The sequence below is a fragment of the Lissotriton helveticus genome, chromosome 10, assembly GCF_964261635.1.
Source record: "Lissotriton helveticus chromosome 10, aLisHel1.1, whole genome shotgun sequence".
Classification (NCBI taxonomy): Eukaryota; Metazoa; Chordata; class Amphibia; order Caudata; family Salamandridae; genus Lissotriton; species Lissotriton helveticus.
The window spans coordinates 14,140,950-14,167,894 of record NC_136071.1 but is presented as its reverse complement, the minus strand read 5'-3'; positions in this window follow the sequence as shown (position 1 = coordinate 14,167,894).

The window sequence follows — 26,945 nt, the reverse complement described above, 5'->3', positions numbered from 1 at the left end:
ATTGTAAGCTGGCCATCAGGGGAGTCATGACCCAGGGGCCGAGGCAGCCCTGGTGGTATCATGAGCTAGGTGTACGGTTATCATTAGCTATTCCTAATATTATACTCAACCAGGAAGCTCAGATCCAGACTCCATGGGGGTTGGGAGCCGAGTTTCCTGACCCAAAGGCTACAAATACCATAAGCCAAAGTCCAGAGGTAAGGAAGCAAGGGGCGTGGTGAGCTATGCAGCAGGGTTGACATGAGACAGGCCCAATTGGTATTCTGAAGCATAAAACATGGCTACTGTGAGCCAGGAGTGTTTGAAGCCAGGGACCGGGCTTATCGTGAGCCATTGAAGCAGACGTATCAGAACCGGGGCTGTCCTGGACTTGAACTCTCAGTGGCCGCACTCACTCCCCAGTAGGGGGCAGGGGCATCAGAACCAGACCTAACTTGAGCCGTACTGTCGATGGTCGCACTGGCTACAGAGGAGAGAGCAGGAGTACCAGAACCAGGGCTATCCTGAACATTCAGTGGCCACACTCACTACAGAGGAAAGGGAAAGAGCACCAGAACCAGATGTATGACGGTACAACGCGTGCTATTACCACGCGTACCGTTACAACGCAGGTTTTTCAACGCAAGTCGTTACAACGACTTGCGTTGGGGGGCGCTGGATAGTGAATAGTTTAATTTACTATTCCAAATCCAGTCCCCGTGGATAGTAGGGAAGGTGTTGGATAGTACATTAAACTATTCCCTATCCTAGAGCGCCCTCCAGCGAAAGTCGTTGTAACGACTTTCGTTCTAATACCTGCGTTGTAATGGTACCGCGTTGTTAGGGTTTCGTTGTAAAGGTTGTTCACCCCAGAGGATGTATGATGTTGTTCACCCCAGAACCAGGGCCACCCTGAACTTTCAGTGGGCACACTTGCTCTGGAGTATAGGACAGGAGCACGAAAACCAGGGCTATCCTGAACTTGCACTGGCCGCTTTTGCACCAGAGTAGAGGGCAGTTGCACCAGGGCTATTCTGAGCTCGTGCTGGAGGGGGCCACCCTGCCTACAGAGGGCACCAGAATGCACGGGCCTCCATCTTCTCCATGCCCTTGTGGCCAATGAGTTGTGTTAACAGAAATGTGTACATGGTGCTGTGATGCCATTACTGTGGGTGGGTCAGCGTAGAGTCAGACCTGGTTGCAGGGAGCGTATTCCAGTCAGGCCGCAGTTCTCCACGGTGGACATGTTGCTGCGCAGGTTCATCCAGAGGGACAGGACGCCGATGTCATCTCTGTAGATGATGGGACCCCTCAGCAGGATGAGCGCTATGTTGTGGGCGCTGCTCAACATGGGTCTGTACAGCTCGTGTGGGAAGATGCGGTCCGCCCTGACATCCTCAGGTACGTGCTCGCCACCCCGGAGGCCAACGTAGACCATGATGTCATCAGGCTCACTGCAGAGAGACGGGCAAGGAGAACAGGGCTCTGTGTTAACTGCACCAAACAACCACTTTAGAAGCAAGAGAGGTAGGTATACACCAACCAAAACAACGTGGGGAGACAGTAAAACAAGTATGCACCAACCATTTACCACAGAAAAGGCAACAAAGAGGTATGCACAAACCAACCACCACAAAAAATACAACAAAGAGGTATGTGCAAACTAACCACCGCAGAAAAGGCAACAAAGAGGTATGCACAAACCAACCACCACAGAAAAGGCAAAAAAGAGGTAAGCACACACCAACTACCAGAGAAAAGGCATCAAAGAGGTATGTGCCAACCAACCACTTAGGAGGAATGCACTAAAAGCCACTGCAGTAAGTGGAAGTAGGAGGAGTGCACAATCTACCACAAGAAAAGTAAGAAACTGGTATGCACCAACTACCATAGAAAGATAAGAAAGAAAAGTGTGCAAACCACCACAGAAAGAGGAAGAAAGTTATGCACCAACTCCAACAGAAAGAGTAAGAAAGTTACGCACCAACCACCACAGAAAGAGGAAGAAAGTTACGCACCAACCACCACAGAAAGAGGAAGAAAGTTACGCACCAACTACCACAGAAAGAGTAAGAAAGAGGTATGCACCAAATACCACAGAAAGAGTAAGAAAGATAAATGCGCCAACCACCACAGAAAAGGGTAAGAAAAAGGAATGCGACAACTACCACAGAAATAGTAAGAAAGTGGAGGCACCAACTACCACAGAAAGAAGAGGGGAATGCACAAAGTACCACACAAAGAGTTAGAAAAAGGAGTTGACCATCTAATACAGAAAGAGTAAGAAATAGAGTGCACCAATCATCACAGAAAAGGTGAGAGAGAGGAGTGCGCCAACTACCACAGAAAAGGTAAGAATGATGAGTGCACCAATTACCACAGAAAGAGTAAGAAAGATAAATTCATCAACCACCACAGAAAGAGGAAGAAAGTTACACACCAACTACCACAGAAAGAGTAAGAAAGAGGTATCCAACAAATACCATAGAAAGAGTAAGAGAAATGTGCCAACCACCACAGAAAGAGTAAGAAAGAGGAGTGTGACAACTACCACAGGAAGAGTAAGAAAGAGGAGTGTGACAACTACCACAGGAAGAGTAAGAAAGATAAATTCATCAACCACCACAGAAAGAGGAAGAAAGTTACACACCAACTACCACAGAAAGAGTAAGAAAGAGGTATCCAACAAATACCATAGAAAGAGTAAGAGAAATGCGCCAACCACCACAGAAAGAGTAAGAAAGAGGAGTGTGACAACTACCACAGGAAGAGTAAGAAAGAGGAGTGTGACAACTACCACAGGAAGAGTAAGAAAGATAAATTCACCAACCACCACAGAAAGAGGAAGAAAGCTACGCACCAACTACCACAGAAAGAGTAAGAAAGAGGAGTGTGACAACTACCATAGAGTAAGAATGAGGTATGCACCAACTACCACAGAAAGGGTAAGAAAGAGGAGTGCAGCAACTACCACAGACACAGGAATGTGCCAACTGCCACAAAGAGAGTAGGAAAGAGTGCAGCAACCACCACAGAAAGAGGAAGAAAGAAGAGTGCACCAATTATCACAGTGAGTAAGAAAGAGGAGTGCACCAACTACCAAAGAAATAGTAAGAAAGAGGAGTGCACCAACTACCACAGGAATAGTAAGAGGAGTGCACCAACTACGACAGTAAGAAGATGAAAGAACAGTGCACCAACTACACCAGAAAGAAGATGAAAGAAGAGTACACCAACTACCACAGAAAGAGTAAGAATGAGGTATGCACCAACTACCACAGAAAGAAGATGAAAGAACAGTACACCAACTACCACAGAAAGAAGATGAAAGAAGAGTGCACCAACTACCACAGAAAGAGTAAGAAAGATGAGTACACCAACTACCACAGAAAGAGTAAGAATGAGGCATGCACCAACTACCACAGAAAGAGTAAGAAAGAAGAGTGCACCAACTACCACAGAAAGAGTAAGAATGAGGCATGCACCAACTACCACCGAAAGAAGATAAAAGAAGAGTGCACCAACTACCACAGAAAGAGTAAGAAAGAAGAGTGCACAAACTACCACAGAAAGAGTAAGAAAGAGGAGTGCAGCAACTACCACAGACACAGGAATGTGCCAACTGCCACAAAGAGAGTAAGAAAGAGGAGTGCAGCCACCACCACAGACAGAGTAAGAAAGAGGAGTGCACCAATTACCACAGAGAGTAAGAAAGAAGAGTGCAGCAACTACCACAGACACAGGAATGTGCCAACTGCCACAAAGAGAGTAAGAAAGAGGAGTGCAGCAACCACCACAGACAGAGTAAGAAAGAGGAGTGCACCAATTATCACAGTGAGTAAAAAAGAGGAGTGCACCAACTACCAAAGAAATAGTAAGAAAGAGGTATGCACCAACTACCACAGAAATAGTAAGAGGAGTGCAACAACTACGACAGTAAGAAGATGAAAGAACAGTGCACCAACTACCACAGAAAGAAGATGAAAGAAGAGTGCACCAACTACCACAGAAAGAGTAAGAATGAGGTATGCACCAACTACCACAGAAAGAAGATGAAAGAACAGTGCACCAACTACCACAGAAAGAAGATGAAAGAAAAGTGCACCAACTACCACAGAAAGAGTAAGAAAGAAGAGTGCACCAACTACCACGGAAAGAGTAAGAATGAGGTATGCACCAACTACCACAGAAAGAAGATGAAAGAAGAGTGCATCAACTACCACGGAAAGAGTAAGTATGAGGTATGCACCAACTACCACAGAAAGAAGATGAAAGAAGAGTGCATCAACTACCACAGAAAGAGTAAGAAAGAAGAGTGCACAAACTACCACAGAAAGAAGATAAAAGAAGAGTGCACCAACTACCACAGAAAGAGTAAGAAAGAAGAGTGCACAAACTGCCACAGAAAGAGTAAGAAAGAGGAGTGCAGCAACTACCACAGACACAGGAATGTGCCAACTGCCACAAAGAGAGTAAGAAAGAGGAGTGCAGCCACCACCACAGACAGAGTAAGAAAGAGGAGTGCACCAATTACCACAGAGAGTAAGAAAGAGGAGTGCAGCAACTACCACAGACACAGGAATGTGCCAACTGCCACAAAGAGAGTAAGAAAGACGAGTGCAGCAACCACCACAGACAGAGTAAGAAAGAGGAGTGCACCAATTATCACAGTGAGTAAAAAAGAGGAGTGCACCAACTACCAAAGAAATAGTAAGAAAGAGGTATGCACCAACTACCACAGAAATAGTAAGAGGAGTGCAACAACTATGACAGTAAGAAGATGAAAGAACAGTGCACCAACTACCACAGAAAGAAGATGAAAGAAGAGTGCACCAACTACCACAGAAAGAGTAAGAATGAGGTATGCACCAACTACCACAGAAAGAAGATGAAAGAACAGTGCACCAACTACCACAGAAAGAAGATGAAAGAAGAGTGCACCAACTACCACAGAAAGAAGATGAAAGAAGAGTGCACCAACTACCACAGAAAGGGTAAGAAAGAGGTATACAGCAACGACCATAGAAAGAGGAAGAAAGTGGTATGCAAACTTAATCAGAGCGAGCCAAGAAGCCACATCAGATGGAATGAAACAGACAAGTACATCAATCACCTCGGATAGAGTGAGAGATGTGTGTGTGACACTAACCATTTTAGAGAGAGTGAGTCACAGGTATGCACCATCAAACAACCTCAAAAGTAGCAAGAAAGATGTATGCTCCAAAAAGCCTCCTCAGAAAGAGCGAGACATATGTACATCATCGATCACTTTAGATGAAATGAGAGTGGTATGCACCAACTAACTTCTTCGAAAAGAACAAGAAAGTGGTATGCGGCAACCAACCAACTTAGAAAGAGCGAGAAAGACGTATGCCCCAGGAAGCCACCTCAGATGGAGCGAGACAGATGTACAACAACAATAACTTAAGATGAAGCGAAAGTAGTATGCACCAACTAACTTCTTCGAAAAGAACAAGAAAGTGGTATGCATTAAACCAACGAACTTAGAAAGAGCAAGAAAAAGGTATGCCCCAGGAAGCCACCTCAGGTAGAGCGAGAAAGATGTACAAAATCACTCACTTAAGAGGGAGCAAGAGTGGTAGGCTCCAACCAACCTCTTAGAAAGCACAAGCAAGTGGTATACGCCAACCAACCAACGTAGAAGGAGCAAAAAAAGATGCCTACGAGGATGTAGCCCTTACAAGCCTTATACAAACGCTGCCAATACCCGTACCCTCTCCTCGCTCAGGACGGGGCCAATGCAGGAGTTCCTCATTCAGGGTTACATTGAGTGCAAGTGTAGAGTGAGTGCAGCCCTTGCATGTCCAGCACTCAGGCAGGCCATGTCAGTGTCCAGCACTTGCTGGGGAGAGAGGTGCAGAATGAGTGCAGGTTCAGAGTGAGGGCACAGTGAGGGCAGGTGCACAGTGAGTACAAGTCCACATGAAAGGGACAGTTCACAAAAGTAAATTTATATGTGAGTAAATCTACACAAGTAAATGTATTCTTCCATTTTGGAGTAAATATACTACTTTTGGCTATTCCCCCCATTTTCGAGTGTAAATTTACTCCAAAGTGTAGACCGAGGAGTTGAGCCAAATTTATGAGTATAAGTTACAGTTTATAAGCTTCCATATGTTTGTGGAGATCACTGCCACCATGGAAAGAGTAGGGAAAATCACTAAAGTTTATTCATTCTTAACAAAATATTTATTTTATTGTAAAATATAAATGTAAAAAATTCAAATACATATTGTTACCCTAGAATTAATTAAATAGAATGTTAAAGCACATTACCCCTTCAAAAGAAATGTTTGCTAAATATAATTAAATAATTTAAATATATACATTTAATTCATATTTTTTCAGACATAAAATAAAAACACCCTACCTAGCAATTTTCTTTTTAATTCATATTTAGCAAATCTTATTGAAAGTTGTGTTTAATGTAAACTGCATTTTAATTTTTAATAAAAATGTTTAAAATATAATGTTTATTTTAGTAAGTTAACTATCAATTTTTAACCTAATAAAGTAATTATTGCTTATGCATAATTTTAAAGACAAATATATTTAAAGTCGATATAATATAATTATTTTAACATTATTTCCTATGTGGTGGTACATTAAATCCTTCCATTATTTTCTGTGGGAGTGCCTTGCAGGAACAATAGTGACTTTAGAAGAGTAGTTGTGAACAGCAGTCGTCTCACTATTTTGTGGCTGGGCCTCTGTATGCGCATTCCTCCCTAATCTCCCCCTCAAACAATCACTTAGTGATCGTATAAAGCGCGACTACTCACCCGTGAGGGTCTCAAGGCGCTGCTTTAGCCTTCCCTAAACCCTTCCCATTTAGTAGTAGTTATTCCCCATTTGTCCACCACCACAGTCCCACCCACATTTACTACTAAGTAGAAAACATACATGTGCATAGATTTCCCCAGAGAAAATATAGGAGAGGGGGTGGAGATTCCCTCCCGTAGGTTTATAAATTGCATTTTGTAGTAGGTAAGTAGTACTACTGTAGTACTGCAAAAAGCAGTTGTGGTTTGGGCCTGAAGGGTACAGTGAGTGCTGGTTTACAGGAAGTGTAGGTACCCAGTGAAGGTTCAGTGAGTGCTGGTGTACAGTGAGTGCAGGTTCCAGTGAGGGTTCAGTGAGTATAGGCATACAGTGAGTGCAGGTTCCTAGTGAGACTTTAGTGAGTGCTGGTGTACCGGTGGTGCAGGTTCTCACTGAGGGTTTAATGAGTGCTGGTGTACAGCGAGTGCAGGTTCCCAGTGAAGGCTCAGTGAGTACAGGTGTACAGCGAGTGCAGGTTCCCAGTGAAGCTTCAGTGAGTGCTCGTGTACAGCGAGTGCAGGTTCCCAGTGAAGCTTCAGTGAGTGCTCGTGTACAGCGAGTGCAGGTTCCCAGTGAAGCTTCAGTGAGTGCTCGTGTACAGCGAGTGCAGGTTCCCAGTGAAGGCTCAGTGAGTACAGGTGTACAGCGAGTGCAGGTTCCCAGTGAAGCTTCAGTGAGTGCTCGTGTACAGCGAGTGCAGGTTCCCAGTGAAGCTTCAGTGAGTGCTCGTGTACAGCGAGTGCAGGTTCCCAGTGAAGCTTCAGTGAGTGCTCGTGTACAGCGAGTGCAGGTTCCCAGTGAAGGCTCAGTGAGTGCTCGTGTACAGCGAGTGCAGGTTCCCAGTGAAGCTTCAGTGAGTGCTCGTGTACAGCGAGTGCAGGTTCCCAGTGAAGGCTCAGTGAGTGCTCGTGTACAGCGAGTGCAGGTTCCCAGTGAAGCTTCAGTGAGTGCTCGTGTACAGCGAGTGCAGGTTCCCAGTGAAGCTTCAGTGAGTGCTCGTGTACAGCGAGTGCAGGTTCCCAGTGAAGCTTCAGTGAGTGCTCGTGTACAGCGAGTGCAGGTTCCCAGTGAAGCTTCAGTGAGTGCTCGTGTACAGCGAGTGCAGGTTCCCACTGATGGTCCAGTGAGTGCTCGTGTACAGGTAGTGCAGGCTCCCAGTGAGGGTTCAGTAAACGCAGACCTTACAGGCAGGCACACTGGCAGCTAGTGTCAGTATCCTTATTCACGTAGCATTAAGAAACTGCCGGACTACCTCATGTTGGAGTACAGTGAGTGTGGGTGCACAGTAGGAGTACAGTGAGTGCAACTCTTAATAGTACATTATGCAGCAGTTGAAGTCGTATCCAGCACTCTCTGAGTATTGAGGCACGGCAGAGTTGCCTTATCGAGGGTAGAGTGAGTGCGGGTGTGCAGTGAGCATGGGTGCACAGTAAGAGTACAGTAAGGGCAACCCTTAAATATGCAATATATGGGAAGCTTAAGTTAGTATGCAGTACTCTCTGAGTACTGAGACATGGGAAGATCTCCTCCTCAAGGTGTAGAATGTGTGTGGGTGCACAGTAAGAGTAGAGTGAGTGCGGGTGCACAGTAAGAGTAGAGTGAGTGTGAGTGCACAGTAAGAGTAGAGTGAGTGCGGGTGCACAGTAAGAGTAGAGTGAGTGTGAGTGCACAGTAAGAGTAGAGTGAGTGCAGGTGCACAGTAAGAGTAGAGTGAGTGCGGGTGCACAGTAAGAGTAGAGTGAGTGCAGGTGCACAGTAAGAGTAGAGTGAGTGTGAGTGCACAGTAAGAGTAGAGTGAGTGCGGGTGCACACATGTAAATTTACCCACGACTAAATGTACATGTGCACTTTTTCCCTTACACTTCGTATTAAATGTACTACTTTTGGCTGTCTTTGTATTAAATGTACTACTTTTGGCTGTCTTTGTATTAAATGTACTACTTTTGGCTGTCTTTGTATTAAATGTACTACTTTTGGCTGTTTACTATTTCCGAGTACAGGTTTATTACATTGTGTAGACATGCATGTCTTAACTCCCTGAAACAGGAGGTGGAGCCACATTTATGAGTGTAACTTTTCACACATGGGCAGAGAAAGTAAATTTGAAAAAGTTGATTAAACTTTGCATTTCTTTGTGACTAAATATATGTACTACTTTTTAAAATTAATTATATATATTTATTTGAAATATAGAACAACATTTTAAAAATGAAACGCACTGTTTACTTAATTTGGAATTAAATATTTAATTGAGTTACAAAAATTAAATTACTTTTTAATTATTTATTTAAAAAAATGCTCATCTAAAGTTAAATATTTATTATGTATTAAAAATGACTAAAAGATATGTATAGAAGAAAATGAGTTTAATTATTTAAAAACATAGTTACATTTCTTTTTAAAACAAAGTATATTAAAATATTTTATAAGACATTTTGTATTTTATTTGTATATCATTTTTTTCCATTAAATTATATGTATTTTTAAAAACATGAAAGAAACTCAGGGTTCTCGAAGTCACTGCTGCCATTATTTTCTATGGGAGCGTGTTGCAGTGCCTGTTGGCGGCCATGTGTGGTGCTAGACGTACTCTAAGGCCAGACTGAAGTACATTTACCACTGTTGAGTGGCCTTTAGGGCTGCAGTCATTTTAGAAGGGCACTTTGTGAATAGCAATGTGTTTACTCTTGTATGGGTGTTTGTATTTGCGTACAACCCCTAAAGCCCTACATACTCCCTACCTAAACTCCGCCACGCCCCTCCTTAAATCCCTCCCATTCTGTAGTAAATATTTCCCATTTTCCCATTACTTCACTTGGTCCCGCCCACATTAGGGCCAGATGTAGGTAATCCCCGATTACCGATTCTTAAATACCGAATCATACCGATTCGGTATTTAAGAACTGGCAATCGGGATGTAGATATTTTTACCGATTCAATTACCGAATCTGTATGAATCGGTATTTACCGATCCTGTAATTGTCATTGATTCCTATGGGCCTACAGGCCCATAGGAATCAATGTCAATTACAGAATCGGTAAATACCGATTCGGTAAAATTACAGAATTTGCAAGGGGGACAGGGTGTCACTTTGACACCCTGTTGCACCACTGATTCTGGCTTGTGTGCAATGTGACACACATGCATGCCCTTAGGGCATGTATGTGTGCCACATGGCACAGGTGTACATGCACAGATGTGCATGTACACAGGAATTCATTATTTACCACCAAGTATTATTTGGTGGTAAATAACGAAATCCTAAGGGCCTGTGGCACTGTTTTCAGTGCCACCTACATCTGGATTTACAGAATCTGTAAATTTACCGATTCTGTAAAATTTTAGGCCCCCTACATCTCAAACTCCAAATACCGGTCGGTAACGGACGAAATCGGCCGTTACCGACAGGTATTTGGCGACCTACATCTGGTCCTCCTTCCTGTAACTACACGTGTGAGGATCTCACCTTAGAGAAGATAGGAGAGGTGGAATTACTGTTGTACTCATTTCTATTTCTGAGCTACAAAATGCTGGGGCCTGTTTATGGGAAGCCCCGCAGAGTGGCGTAGCGAGTCGCCTCGCTGCACTGCGTGACACGGAACGGGCAGGAATGGGCCGTATTTGTGGCCATACGGCACATTCCTGTCCTTCCCCCAGCGCTGGTGCCCTTCTGGTCCCACAGTGCTAACGCAGCCACCCTTGCACCATGGTGCAAGGAGCCTGCCTTGTATGCAGGATTGTTTTTGTTCCCTAATGGACAACTTCCTGCACAAGAAAATCCTGGGAGTCGCATTCCTGTTTCTGTGTGCGTTGCACAATGCGGCACACATAGAAAGAGGAAGACGTGAGGAGAAACAGAGATATTTCTCCTCGTTACGACTCCCCTGGGAAGGTGTAAGAATTCAGCGCATCCCCAGATTCACAAGTCCTTGTAAATCTAGGGGCCTCATTTATGAAAAGTGACGCATCGCTGCGTGAAAGCAGCGATGCGTCACTTTTCACTGCGTCCTCCTCTGCGACACCAATGATGCATCATATTTACAGTATGACGCATCATGTCGCAAGGAGTTACAGATACGTCAGTATTTCAGACGTATCTGTAGGCGCAAAAGTGACGCATTGCTGGAATGTGTCACAAAAATGACGCAACCCCAGCAATGTGTCCTTTCACATGGGGCAAGCCCCATGTGAAAGGGCCTGCGTCAGTCTTGCGCCTGCTGTGAGGCAGGTGTAAGAAATTGCCGCATTTGTGTCCTAGAAGTGACGCAGTGAAATCTCATAGATTTCACTGCGGCACTATTACGAGGCTTTTTGTGGGGGAACGCCCCCCCTGCATACATTATACCTGACGCAGGTAGAATGTAGCGCAGGGGTTTACAAAGTGACGCATCTGCTTAGATGCGTCACTTTGTAAATAGTGCGCAACAGGAGGCATGTTTTGCGCCACTGATGCATCACAAAAAGTGACCCATCGGAAACGCAAAACTGACGCAAGGCCTCATAAATGAGGTCCCAGGAATGTGTAAAAAATCACGCCAGTTGCATTGGAGCAGTCACGCAGCGCCCATGGAGCGTCTTCCCAGTTTGCACCGCGTTGCATTACTCCAGATGTTTAGATCCATTCAGAGCCATGCGAAGAGGCGTGGCTTCAAACATCTACCTTACGGTTTGCGTTGCTCTTGTACGCATTGCCTGGTGCAAGAGCGATGCCAACGGCCTCATAAATAGACCCCGCAGTTTGTGAATTGGGCCCTGAGTGGCACAGTGAGGGGCCCCTGAGCGCAGCCCTTACATGTCCAGCACACAGTTAGCGGAGGTCAGTATCCAGTAGTCGCTGATGATGGAGCCGCTGCAGGGGTTCCGCTTGCAGTTGACCACGAGGGACTGCCAGGGGGCCTTCACGTCCAGGGAGTTGGGGTCCTCGGAGGCCTCCGCGCTCAGAGTGGGGTTGTAGGGTGCTGCTGAGACAGAGAAAAAGCACGTGTGAGTAAAATTGTCAAGACAGGAGGGAAGAGAGGGGTGCCTGCGTTTACGAGGATACTAGCGCACGTACCACACCTCATGGCCACGCTATCTTGTGGCGGAAAATACCCCAATGCTTACCATATAGAGAGACCGCCCGCTTCTACCATTTGCCCTCCACCTGCTCTTTGTATAGGGTCCTGGACCAGTGTGTCTCTTTCTACTATGTACAGTGCCCACTGCCTTCTCACTATGGGGCAGATTTATGATAACTGGCGCATCCCCAGGGATGCGCCAGTTATTTTGCACCGCTGCTCCGCCACCCATTGTGCGCCGCATTTAGAATGCAGCGCACCCTGGGGCAAAAACGGCACAGATGCGTCACGCATCTGTGCCGTAAAGGTGGCGCATTGCTGGAGTTGCGTCGCAAGCGCGATGCAGCTCCAGCAAGGCTCGGTGGTGCCCCATCTTTACAATGCTGCATCAAGACCTACGCCTGCTTCAAGCAGGCGCAGGGTTTTGACGCAGCATTGGCCTGAAAGTGACTGAGTGAAATCTTATAGATTTCACTCAGCCACTTTTGCGAGGCGCACCTGCCCCGGAACGCCCACCTTGCGCCGGAACGCCCACAAATGGCGCAGGGCTTTACAACGTGACGCATCTGCTTAGATGCGTCACGTTGTAAATGGATCGTAGGGATGCGCCACGTTTACGCCGCAGTTGCGTGACGCAAACGTGGCGCATTCCCAACATAAATCTGCCCCTATGTTTGTGCTATAAAACCTGCAATATCTGGGAAACGGCCACTACAACGCGGCCGTTTCCACGCATAACCATAACCACGCATGCATTACAACGCAAGCGTGCTTACAAGGAAAAGCATTAACCACGCGTACCTTTACTACAAAATATGTAGTAAAGGCATGTGTGCTAAAGTTTTTTAAAAAAGAGGGGGTTTGGGGGGTCTCGCCCCCCACAAAAAAAGCGTGTGTTTAAAAAAGGGGGCTTGTGAGGCCAACCCCCCAAAAAACGTACTTGTTTCCAAAGTATAAAGAAAAAGATCAGCGTCGTAAGAGGAATCAGAAAAACACGTCCGCTTCCTCTTAACGACGTACAACATCACCACGGAAGATCAAGGAGAGGAAAGGTCAGGCAGAATGAGGGGGTGGCGTCGCAGAAGGGTACATTTAAAAGGTACATTTTTAGGGTGAAGATCCTTTAACATGAAAATGCCATTTACATGCATAGTTTAACAACGAAAATCGTTGTAAAAGAATGCGTGTAAAAGGAATTTTCGTGGTAAAGGATATGCGTGGTGATGGCATTCGCAATGTAACGCATGCGTGGTAAAGGCATGCGTTACAACGGAATGCGTTGTAAAGTCATACAACCGCAATATCTACATACAAATAACTCATAGACCTCAAGTGTCACTCATTGTGAGTGACACTTACACATTTCGAATTTGGTTGAACTGTTATTCCCAGAAGTCTAAGGGTCTGATTTAGAGTTTGGCAGAGAGAATACTCCGTCGACGGGGAACCTTCTTCGCCTAACTAGAGGTCTGCTTACCCGTTTACAGACGGGCGGACCTTAGGTATGTCCGTGGCGAAGATTGCTCCGTCTCCATCACTGACATACTCCTTCGATGGTATTCTGGCGTTGTAGCACACCAGGGAGGCACTCGGCTTCTCCTGGTGGGCCCGATGATGAAGCATGTCACCACCCAGGGTGGTGAGTGCGGGCTTCCCAAAAAAATCCCTTAAGATTTCCAGTGTGTTCATATAAGGGAATTTGTATGTCTCTGTCTTAGTGCTTAAACACAGATCTTTTTGCACATGACACTCTTTTGTTGTTTGATACAACACACATACTCCTTCGATGGCCAGCTGGAGTAGGAGCTGTTGCAGATTTGACCATTCGACTGCCTCTCCAATTCAGAGTGGGTGGTCGAGTGGATTCACCACGGATAAAACCTAGTGGTAAGGGGTAGTGAAAACTGCAAAATGACCCCCACAACCCTCTGTGTGGCAGGAGTAAAGTTCACCGTCATACCCACAGCTTAACCTCCACCTTCCAGATTCTAAATGTGACACCTGCTGAGAAGGGCTAGAACCTGAACTTTAAGAGTATATGGCCCAGATGTAGGTAAAAAATATTTACCGATTCTTAATTACCGAATTTTACCGATTCGGTAATTAAGAATCGGTAAATATGAAGGGTGGACATGTAGGTCCATCCAGATGTGTATTTTACCGATTCGGTAAAAATCCCGAAGCCCATAGGAATGAATGGGGCATTACCGGTCGGTATTTACCGAATCGGTAAATACCGATTTTGACAAGGGTGCAGGGGGTGTCACTTTGACACCCTCTAGCACCCCCAAACAAGGGTCGGGGGCCATATGGCAGGCATACCTGCCCTAAGGGCAGGTCTGCCTGTCATATGGCACAGGTGTGCATGCACACATGTGCATGCACACCTGAATCGGTATTTCACCATCAAATTGAATTTGATGGTAAAATACCGATTTCTTAGGCCTTGTGGGACTCATAAGAGTCCCACCTACATATCAATTTTAACGAATCTGTAAATATACCGAACGGTAAATTTACCAATTCTGCCCCCTACATCTCAAAATCCTTTTACCGGTCGGTAACGGCCGAATTCGGCCGTTACCGACCGGTAAAACCCTACCTACATCTGGCCCTATGTGTGCAGCTCAGGTCCTGGGAGCTGTGGTTGATTTAGGAAGTCATATCACCACCGGAGAATGCCTCCTTTCGAACACTTCAGCTGAAAGGAGGAGCTGGTGTAGGGCTTATGCAAGACAGGAGGCCTCTTCACTGAAGTTTTGCTGTGTTTGTATGCATTTAACATAATCGTCTTATCAGCTCAATGCTTTCAAGTCCTATTTGTCAATTATATAAAAGCTTGTGTGATGTCACTTCCTGTGATGCTGTGTTTGCAACACGTGCTGCTGTAGATCACACGCTGTGCACACTCTTGCCAACCAGTCCTGGGCTCTGAACATTACGGGGCAGATTTACAATAACGGGCGCATCCCTGCATATCAGCAGGGATGCGTCAGTTATTTTGTGTCACGACAGACACCTTTTGCGCCACCGTGGATGCGCCGCATTTACAATGCGGCGCACCATGGGGCAAGAATAGACAGATGCGTGACGCATCTGCTGCCGTAAAGGTGGCACATTGCTGGAGTCGCGACGCAGCATGTTAGGCATAGGGGTGCCCCTATGCCTAACATGCTGCGTCAATCCTTACGCCTGCTTCAAGCAGGCGCAGGGTTTTGACGCAGCATTGGCCTAAAAGTGACTGAGTGAAATCTTGTAGATTTCACTCAGCCCCTTTTAGGAGGCGTTCCTGCGCCGGAACGCCCGCCCCTGCGCCGGAACGCCCACATGTGGCGCAGGGCTTTACAACGAGATGCATCTCCCTAGATAAGTCACGTTGTAAATACCCCGCAGCAGGGCGTGGCTTTGCGCCACCGCTGCATCACAAAACTGACACAACGGCGACGCAAATGTGGCGTACAGGCTTGTGAATCTGCCCCTACAAGTCTTAGAAGAAAGGGTTTCTATCTCGAGGCAACTAGGGAGACCTCTTCTGAAATCCACAGTGCACCAGGACACAGACTCCACTCCGGATCATCGGGTTCAGATCTGCTGTGAGTGCTCTGGTTCACAACTACGCCTCAAGAAATGAATGTCAATGCCGAATGACTGGCAGACTGAACTTCCACAGTGGTATCGATCGCACCTTTCCACTCTCGACTGCTTTGCGATTGTGCTGATGTGTCAGGTCAGGTCTTAAAAGAGTGACTTGTCAGGAGGGATGGTTGGCATAACCCTCTGTTCTGACCAGCATAGGGTCTGCTGCCTCTGTCTCCTGAGTGACCACAATCAGAGTGCCTGTTTCACTGCACGAAGATGGTGCTGAAGGAACGGAAGGTGGGCGCACGACGAAGCCATGCACCAGGACTCTACCGAGTTCCCTTCTGGCGTAATTACAGAGGGTGTTGAAAGATTTAAGTCTGACCACAATTTAGGAGGCTGCCTGGTATCTCAGAAGCCAAACGAGAGCAGAACCCAATCTCTGTGCCACCTGTGGACTCCGACTGCGGCTTCCCAGGACCTCCAGCATCCCAACCAAGCCTGCACCCGGACTAGGGTTACACCTAGGAATGACGGCTCCATTGTTGAGGACTGTTTGCAACACATCCGGCCTCAAACAGATACGGTCCCCACACACACGACGACACCCAGACCCTCAAAGCCAGCCCCGAAGATCAGCCTAGAATGGACCCTCAGCTTCATGGCAACGATCAGCCTCTGGAGTAGAGCCAAGCTTGACTATGGACCTCTTCTACTGAAAGCTCAACATCTGCGCCAACCACTGTGGTCGACACGGACAAGGTCCCCACACACACCGAGGACACCCAGACCCTCAAAGCCAGACTCGAAGATCAGCCTAGAAAGGACCCTCAGGTTCATGGCACTGATCAGCCTCTGGAGTAGAGCCAAACTTGACTATGGATCTCTTCTACTGAAAGCTCAACATCAGTGCCGCCCACTGTGGTCAATACGGACACGGACCCCACACACACCAAGGACACACCAAGGACACCCCACAACGGTGTCAGATAACCTGTCCGCTAAAATTTAAATCCTGTTGTATCCCATTGGATTTATATTACGGCGGACGGGATATCCGCCACCGTTGTGATGGAGTAACCCCTCCACCGAGATCTAAATCAGGCTCTAGGATACAATAGCATTTATACTTCAGAGGACAGGATATCCGTCACCGTTGTGATGGAGTAACCCATCCGCCGAGATCTAAATCAGGCTCTGGGATACAATAGCATTTATATTTCAGCCGACGGGATATCCGTCACCGTTGTGATGGAGTAACCCGTCCGCCGAGATCTAAATCAGGCTCTGGGATACAATAGCATTTATACATCAGAGGACGGGATATCTGTCACCGTTGTGATGGAGTAACCCGTCCGCCGAGATCTAAATCAGGCCCTAGGATACAATAGCATTTATATTTCAGCGGACGGGATATCCGTCACCGTTGTGATGGAGTAACCCTTCCTTGAGATCTAAATCAGGCCCTAGGATACAATAGCATTCATATTTCAGAGGACGGGATATCCGTCGCCGTTGTGATGGAGTAACCCGTTTGCTGAGATCTAAATCGGGCCCTAGGATACAATAGCATTTATATTTCAGAGGACGGGCTATCCGTCAACGTTGTGATGGAGTAACTCGTCCTTGAGATCTAAATCAGGCCCTAGGATACAATAGCATTTATATTTCAGAGGACGGGATATCCGTCGCCGTTGTGATGGAGTAACCCGTCCGCCGAGATCTAAATGAGGCCTATGGTGTTGTCATTCCAAAGTCAAACGTGCACTGCATGCTGTGCTGCGAGCGCATTCCACTTGCAAGAAAGACGTAACATGGCGTTTCAGGGGATATCTGATTAACACGCGTATGTAAGGCAGCTCAAACACTAATGTGTCTGTGATCCTTCCCGTCAGGAGGCACAAGGCAGCAAAATTGTTTTAAAAATATTGTTCCAGATGTCTTCCACTTCTGCTTGCGAGCCACCACTTGTGGGATCTGGAGACGGCTTTTTGCCTGTACACAGCTGGTGGCCTACAGTAGCATGTAATGCAAACAGAAAGTGCTACTTACTTGTAACTATCATTGTGCAGCTTGTCGTGTTGTAGATTCTGATGCACCCAACCACCTGCCGGCATGGAGCAGACAATTACCTGTCTAGTTCACTTCAGTCACTTACTGGTAGTGCGTTGTTCCTTTACCAGTACCCAGCTCTTGGAATTTTCTGCACCTACCTCTGCACAGACACTTACTTTCCGGGAGGAAAAACATAGGGCCCTATTATCAAAAAAGGGCGAAACATTATCGCCGCTTTTATCGGCAGGAAACTGCCGCTAAAGCGGCGATAATGGGCTTGATAATAGGCCCTTGTGAATTCCCATAGAAGCCCAGGTTCTGGTGTTAACCTGGGCTTCTATGGGAATTCACAAGGGCGTATCATCAAGCCCCTTATCGCCGCTTTAGCGGCAGTTTCCTGCCGATAAAAGCGGCGATAATGTATCGCCCTTTCTTGATAATAGGGCCCATAATCTGATGAGGGGTCTGCGTCCTGATGCATTGTGGGTTTGGGGGAAGGTTATTACAAGTCTCTGCCAAACCAAAACTCCTTCTTTGAAGGAAAATAAACAAGTTGTAATGTTTTGAGCCCAACACTAGATAGCTGGAATGTTCACAGCATGTGAATCTATAGCTGTACACGCCGCAAACATTTCATTCTCTCAAGAACGCTCAAGATTTGAGAGCTGAGTTACTCACTTCAACCTAATCCTGTGGTCATCTCTAGCTGGACTGAGTGCCGCCCCCTCACAAACCCACGCTCTGCCAGTGGTGTTTCAACCTACAGACCTGTTGCCCTTCAGATAAATTAGCTACACACCCTTTTGCTGTCAGAGGTGTTACCCCCATAGGTATTAGTCACCAATGGGACTAACCACTCATGAACCACTCATGACCCAACCTCTGCATGCACCGCAGGACACATCCACTCATGAACCAACCTCTGCATGCACCGCAGGACACATCCACTCATGAACCAACCTCTGCATGCACCGCAGGACACATCCACTCATGAACCAACCTCTGCATGCACCGCAGGACACATCCACTCATGACACAACCTCTGCATGCACCGCAGGACACATCCACTCATGAACCAACCTCTGCATGCACCGCAGGACACATCCACTCATGAACCAACCTCTGCATGCACCGCAGGACACATCCACTCATGAACCAACCTCTGCATGCACCGCAGGACACATCCACTCAAGACCCAACCTCTGCATGCACCGCAGGACACATCCACTCATGAACCAACCTCTGCATGCACCGCAGGACACATCCACTCATGAACCAACCTCTGCATGCACCGCAGGACACATCCACTCATGAACCAACCTCTGCATGCACCGCAGGACACATCCACTCATGAACCAACCTCTGCATGCACCGCAGGACACATCCACTCATGAACCAACCTCTGCATGCACCGCAGGACACATCCACTCATGAACCAACCTCTGCATGCACCGCAGGACACATCCACTCATGGACCAACCTCTGCATGCACCGCAGGACACATCCACTCATGAACCAACCTCTGCATGCACCGCAGGACACATCCACTCATGAACCAACCTCTGCATGCACCGCAGGACACATCCACTCATGAACCAACCTCTGCATGCACCGCAGGACACATCCACTCATGAACCAACCTCTGCATGCACCGCAGGACACATCCACTCATGAACCAACCTCTGCATGCACCGCAGGACACATCCACTCATGAACCAACCTCTGCATGCACCGCAGGACACATCCACTCATGAACCAACCTCTGCATGCACCGCAGGACACATCCACTCATGAACCAACGTCTGCATGCACCGCAGGACACATCCACTCAAGACCCAACCTCTGCATGCACCGCAGGACACATCCACTCATGAACCAACCTCTGCATGCACCGCAGGACACATCCACTCATGAACCAACCTCTGCATGCACCGCAGGACACATCCACTCATGAACCAACCTCTGCATGCACCGCAGGACACATCCACTCATGAACCAACCTCTGCATGCACCGCAGGACACATCCACTCAAGACCCAACCTCTGCATGCACCGCAGGACACATCCACTCAAGACCCAACCTCTGCATGCACCGCAGGACACATCCACTCATGAACCAACCTCTGCATGCACCGCAGGACACATCCACTCATGAACCAACCTCTGCATGCACCGCAGGACACACCCACTCTTGAACCAACCTCTGCATGCACCGCAGGACACATCCACTCATGAACCAACCTCTGCATGCACCGCAGGACACATCCACTCAAGACCCAACCTCTGCATGCACCGCAGGACACATCCACTCATGAACCAACCTCTGCATGCACCGCAGGACACATCCACTCATGAACCAACCTCTGCATGCACCGCAGGACACATCCACTCATGAACCAACCTCTGCATGCACCGCAGGACACATCCACTCAAGACCCAACCTCTGCATGCACCGCAGGACACATCCACTCATGAACCAACCTCTGCATGCACCGCAGGACACATCCACTCATGAACCAACCTCTGCATGCACCGCAGGACACATCCACTCATGAACCAACCTCTGCATGCACCGCAGGACACATCCACTCATGAACCAACCTCTGCATGCACCGCAGGACACATCCACTCATGAACCAACCTCTGCATGCACCGCAGGACACATCCACTCAAGACCCAACCTCTGCATGCACCGCAGGACACATCCACTCATGAACCAACCTCTGCATGCACCGCAGGACACATCCACTCATGAACCAACCTCTGCATGCACCGCAGGACACATCCACTCATGAACCAACCTCTGCATGCACCGCAGGACACATCCACTCATGAACCAACCTCTGCATGCACCGCAGGACACATCCACTCATGAACCAACCTCTGCATGCACCGCAGGACACATCCACTCATGAACCAACCTCTGCATGCACCGCAGGACACATCCACTCATGAACCAACCTCTGCATGCACCGCAGGACACATCCACTCATGAACCAACCTCTGCATGCACCGCAGGACACATCCACTCATGACACAACCTCTGCATGCACCGCAGGACACATCCACTCATGAACCAACCTCTGCATGCACCGCAGGACACATCCACTCATGAACCAACCTCTGCATGCACCGCAGGACACATCCACTCATGAACCAACCTCTGCATGCACCGCAGGACACATCCACTCAAGACCCAACCTCTGCATGCACCGCAGGACACATCCACTCAAGACCCAACCTCTGCATGCACCGCAGGACACATCCACTCAAGACCCAACCTCTGCATGCACCGCAGGACACATCCACTCATGAACCAACCTCTGCATGCACCGCAGGACACACCCACTCTTGAACCAACCTCTGCATGCACCGCAGGACACATCCACTCATGAACCAACCTCTGCATGCACCGCAGGACACATCCACTCATGAACCAACCTCTGCATGCACCGCAGGACACATCCAATCATGAACCAACCTCTGCATGCACCGCAGGACACATCCACTCATGACACAACCTCTGCATGCACCGCAGGACACATCCACTCATGAACCAACCTCTGCATGCACCGCAGGACACATCCACTCATGAACCAACCTCTGCATGCACCGCAGGACACATCCACTCATGAACCAACCTCTGCATGCACCGCAGGACACATCCACTCATGAACCAACCTCTGCATGCACCGCAGGACACATCCAGCAGCCCTACCTTTGGGCTGGTCCCACTCCTTGGGAAGAGGCTGGGAGAGGCGGCTGATCCAGGGCGCATTCGGTGGGGTGTAGGGCTTGCCCGCCTCTCGGGTGGTCCTCGCCACCCAGCTCATGTAGTGCGAGAGCTTCATGAACACGAACGGCTTCCGGCAGTTCACATCGAAGTCACTCAGGATGCCAATCTGCAGCCAGGACTTGCTGGAGGGGTCTTCACACACCAGCGGTGACCCGATGTCTGCCTAGAGGGGGTGGAAGGAGAGCGTCAGTGGAAAACAGTCTTCAGTGACAGTCATGGGCACCCCATATCCTCTCACTGAGGGATTCAGTGCATTCCCAGAGCATGTGGCAGGATAAGATTCATGGTCAGTGTCAGCCATGGTCACTGTTATAGATTGGAGCATTTGTTGAGGGTGAGTGGACTACTTAACCCCTTCACGCCGCAGTGCTAGGGGGGCGGGGCGGAAATGCGGCGGGCGCATGCTGGTGATGGAACCGCTCCGTCACCAGCGTCGGTTGCGCTGTGCTTGTGACGGAGCGGTTCCGTCATGGCCCGCCCCGCTCAATAGAACGCTCAGCGCAGGCGCAGAATTCGTGCCGCGCATGAGCGGCGAGCGGGCCATGACGGAACCGCTCCGTCATCAGCACAGCGCACCCGCAGCTGATGACGGAGCGGTTCCGTCATCAGCATGCAAAGGGTTAAGTCACTTTATAAACCTGTGCTTAGCCCTCTGGTCTCGTGGCGCAAACCTTTCAGGGTTAACTTAGAAGCAATGTGTCAAGTATGTATGCAGCGCCCAAAATAAAGTGAAAAACACCACACAAGAAAAATCCCAAACTAGCTTAGAAAAATAGAGAATATTTTAATAAATAAAATGAGAACAAAAAGCCAATATGTAAAACCAGAGATGTGATTTTTTAAAGGTTGAATTACAAATAGCACCAAAAAGCATGAAGCACGAACCGCAGTTATCTAGTCACGCTAGACCAGGTCAATGTCAAAAGTTAAGGCTGACCGTGGTGGATTGCCAGTCGGCTGCAGGAACCAGGGTCATTCCGGTGAAAAGTTTGCCTTCGGACTTAAAAATTTTAATGGAGAAAAAGTGGTGGTCGGTGGGTCAAACTGCATCCATCATGGAGCTCGACGACAGCAGAGAAGCTTAATACGGGCAAAGTCCGATGTGCTCGGGAAGGCCTCAACGTCGATCGGATACTGCTTGGCGTCAATCCCGATGAAGCCCTTGAAGTTTCGGACTTAGAAACTTTTCTGGAAGTCAGATCTCCTTCAGGTGGCAAACCAACAAGCTGAGGCCAACCGGCGATTCGACTGCTGCAGCTTCACAGAGTCTGTTAGTTCTCCAGGCAAAAAGTTGGCCAAAAGTTTCTACGTCCCACTTCTTGCCGTTTGCAGACAGGAGAACAATTTAAAACCAGCCAAGAGTCCAGTACCTGGGAGGCAACATTTGAGATTAATGGAGAGGCCAGTAATAAGGTCCAGGGGAGGAGGTCCAGTTCAAAGAAGTCAGCTGCGCAGTTGCAGAGAAAGAGGCCTGTGGCAGCTTGTTTTGTGCCCATAGCTCCAACAGGTCAGCCGACTGATCCTAGGAGTCACTTCACTGAATACTGGCAGGAAAGTCTTCATGGTTTTTGTCCAGAAAAGGACAACTTTCTAAGGGCCCGATTCACAGAACTAACTTAAGACAAAATCCTAAACTTACTACTTTTGGTATTCACAGAAGTTAGGATTTTGTCTTAAGTTTGTCTTAAGACAGACTTAAGACAGACTTAAAACAAAATCCTAACTTAAGTCTGTCTTAAGTCTGTCTTAAGACAAACTTAAGACAAAATCCTAACTTCTGTGAATACCAAAAGTAGTAAGTTTAGGATTTTGTCTCAAGTTAGTTCTATGAATCGGGCCCTAAAAGTGTATTTTTCAAAATAGTCATGTAAACCCAACTTGACCACTATGTTGGATCAAGGTAAGCAGGCCCAGTCGTCTTTCCGGTTTTTCGAACAGAAAGGCAGTCCTTCTGATTCTTCACAGGCCCAGGAGTGCTCTGAGGAGAGGCCTTTGGGTCCATTTCTATGCCTAGTGCCAGCCTGAGGCCAGCCACCCCCTAAAGCAGTTCTGAATTGTTCTTCTCCTCCCACTGGGTTTGTTGACAGCCTGCATCTGTGTGAGCTTCACATGCCAGTGACAAGGTAGGCACCCTTTGCAGCTCAGGAAGGGGCTGGACACAGGCCTCAGGCCTTCCTGTCAAGGGAGGGCCCCCCCACACACTCAGAGTCCTTTGTCCACTGTCTGGGAGCAATACACATCTCACCCCAGGGTAGCCATCGGGGGTCAGGTGACAGCTGAATACAGGCAGGAAAGACTTTTGGCTTTAGACTGGAAAATGACAACTTTCTAAAAGTGTAATTTCCATAATAGTCGCATAAAACTGACTTGACCATTAATTTGGATTTATAATTCAAATAAAATGAGTCCTGGAACCATGGGGCATATTACCAACAAGTAGCGATATTTATCGCTAAATAGGCTTAGCGACGATTTTTTTTATCGCTGCCTATCGCTGGATATGTTAGAAGAGATAACATGCTATTAGCAACGTTTTTCTCCATTGTGCTAAAATATCCAGCGATAGCGGCGAAATGCGTGAATATCGCTGAGAATACAGCGATATTCACGCATTAGCGACGAAATGCTCTTAGCCATGTTATCCACCTTCCATTGGATAACATGGCTAAGAACTGGTCTGAGCAGGCGTTAGTTTTTGGCGATAACGGGAATATTTTCATTGCTACGCCTGCCTTGCTAATAGGCGATTGCGACGTTAGCGACTGCTTTCAGTCGCTAACAGGTTGGGTACGCCCACTTTGCATGTCATTAGCGATAAATATCGCTGACATGCAAAGCGGGCCCCAAACCGCTCGCTATCGCCTAAAAGCTCTAATAGAGCGATAGAATTATCGCCGCTTAGCGACCGAAAACGGCCGCTATACCGGCGATAATTGCCTATCGCCACCCTTGGTAATATGCCCCTTTAAGCTGTTCTGTTGTAACCTACTGTTTTCCTGTGGGTGAGCCATCCATGCCACAGTAAAAAAACAACTGTGGAGGTGTTTCACTACCAGGACGTGAAAAACATTAAATATACATGCCCCCTCTTTTTAAATATTATGCACCCTGCCCTTTGGGCCCTACCTTAAGGGACACTTATAAGTATAAAAAAGAAAAGTTAATGTCCGGCAAGAGGTTTATTTGAATTGCAGTTTAAAATTGCACACCCAGGCTGCAGAGGCAGACCTGGAGATATGTTTTACAGTACTTTATGCTACTTCAGAGGGTGGCACAGTGATTGCTGTAGCTCACGACTAGCACTTAATTTACAGGCCCTGGGCATAAGTGGTACCATATACTATGGACAAGTAAATTAAATATGCCAGTTAGGGTTACGCCTATTCTAACATGTTTAGAGAGCACAGCACAACCACTTTACTACTTAGGGGGAGTAAAATGCACAGAATCCTACAGCTGGAAAAAACGGGTTCAGGAAAAGAAGGTAAAAACTGGAAGGAATACCACGCGAATGCTGGTCATTTCCAACAGTGACCTCTGTTGTCCCCTCCACCAGTGGTGACCAATGCCTGCCTTTAGGGGTGCAGAACTTGCGGAGTTTCACTCTGTAGAATTCTGCAGAGTTACATGAAAATTCTGTAAGATTGTGCGAGTGGGCAGAAGTGATACGTCGCGCTGCTCGTGTGGATTTTTAGCGCCGGAAGCTTGTTCCGCACGGCAAAATCAGAGCAAACCTCACCACGCTATATGCCAGGAGATGCTGCCCGTTTGCTGCCGCGCCAGTAGATTTTCTACTCGAGCAGCAGCTTTCTCACCATGAAGAGTCGCGACTGCCCACGTCGAGAAAATCTCTCCAGGTGCCGTACTAGCACCTGAATATCGTGCTAGGGAACACCGATTCTCACTCTCGATCGCCAACTTACCATTGGCGACCTGCGTGCGAGAAAAAACTCTGACACGAGGCGGTTGGCAATGTTTTGCCGGAACTCCCCGTTACAAGCATAACGTAGAGCGGTCAAAACTCCATGAACAATAGCAAAATTCATAGCCCACCCCATCAGGGAGATGGACGGAGAGGGTCAGTGGAAAACAATCTTCAGTGTCAGTCTTTGCAACTTTTCCTTTCTGCCAATATAATAAATGTACTTCCACCATTGAGTGAACTGATGTCTGCCAACAGAGTGGAACAGGGTTCTCAGGGGAAAACTGTCTTGAATGTCACTATCTTCCCACCAGTGAGGGACACTGGTCTTCCCAAGTAGGTTCTGCGAAGAGTTTCATGCCCTGGCAGACTGTGCAGAATTATGAGCCGTACTAAAATCCTGAGACCCCTTTTGCTGGTCTGAGGGGTATGTCTTCTCTGATCTCTGTCCACTCTGGTAAGTATGGGTCTCTGTTTTTATTATGGCTGCAATGCTTGAATGCGGGTGGAGTAGTCAACCACAGTAGTCTCCTACAGCAGGTAGAGATACAAGCTTACGAAGCCTGTGAGGTGGGCTCCTGGTGAAATGGCACTGGAAATTGCAAACAAGGTAACTATCAACTCTTTCTTCATGGCCACAGTTAGCTGCTTTTAATCCAAGGCTTCAAGCTGTTGTCCCCAAACCATGGGTTCAAGAAAGTGCTGTGTCCATTGGCAAGACAAAATGAATGGCTGACGGAAGGGGAAGGGGTGTGCAGACTTGTGGGCAGATGACTCCTCTCTGTCCTGGTGTTCTTTCTATGGTTGAGCCTCCCTGGTGGAGGTGGATACCACTGACCTGAACAGGAGCCACACCTGAGGTTCCTCTGGGATCCGATGGAGCTATGCCTTGGTGGTACGCCCTCAGGGAAAGGTTACTGAGAAGGGGTGGAGCAACGGGGGATAAAATACAAACGTCCTCAGGAAAAGGTTACTGAGAGGGGGTGGAGCATCTGAACGGGGGATAAAATACAAACGTCCTCAGGAAAAATTTACTAAGATGGGGTGCAGCATCTGAACGGGGATAAAATACAAACGTCCTCAGTAAAAATTTACTAAGATGGGGTGCAGCATCTGAATGGGGGACAAAATACAAATGTCCTCAGGAAAAGATTACTAAGAGGGGGTGGAGCATCTGAACGGGGGGATAAAATACAAAGTCTTCAGGGAAATGTTCCTGAAAGGGGGTGGAGCATGTGAACAAGGCAGATAAAATACAATAATATCACTTATTTCAAGATTTTCAAAGACATTAGTAAGCACTTTTCTGTGTCCAAGCCACGTCCATCCTGGGAGGAATTTGTCTGATCCGGTCTTCTGTGCTGCCTGGTCATGGTTTGTGCAAAAGAAACAATTGAAGGACGGAATGCTGGACAATGCAAGCATTCACCCCCAGTCACAAGGATCTGGGTTAAATCCATCATTCTTTTGCTCACCACACCACCCCAGTTTGGACCCAGCCATATGCAAATCAGTCTTGACCCTGTTCCTTGTGGGAACAGTCCAGCCCGAACTGCCCGCTCGAGCCAGGCTACCCCTGGGGAACTGGTGATTCCAGGTCCTACACACGCTATTTGCAGATGTTCTTCTCTCTCTGTCCTCTCCCTTTCTGAACATTGATCATTGCATGAGTCCAAAGTATTTGTTTGATAAATTAATTGAATTTTCTCTTCTA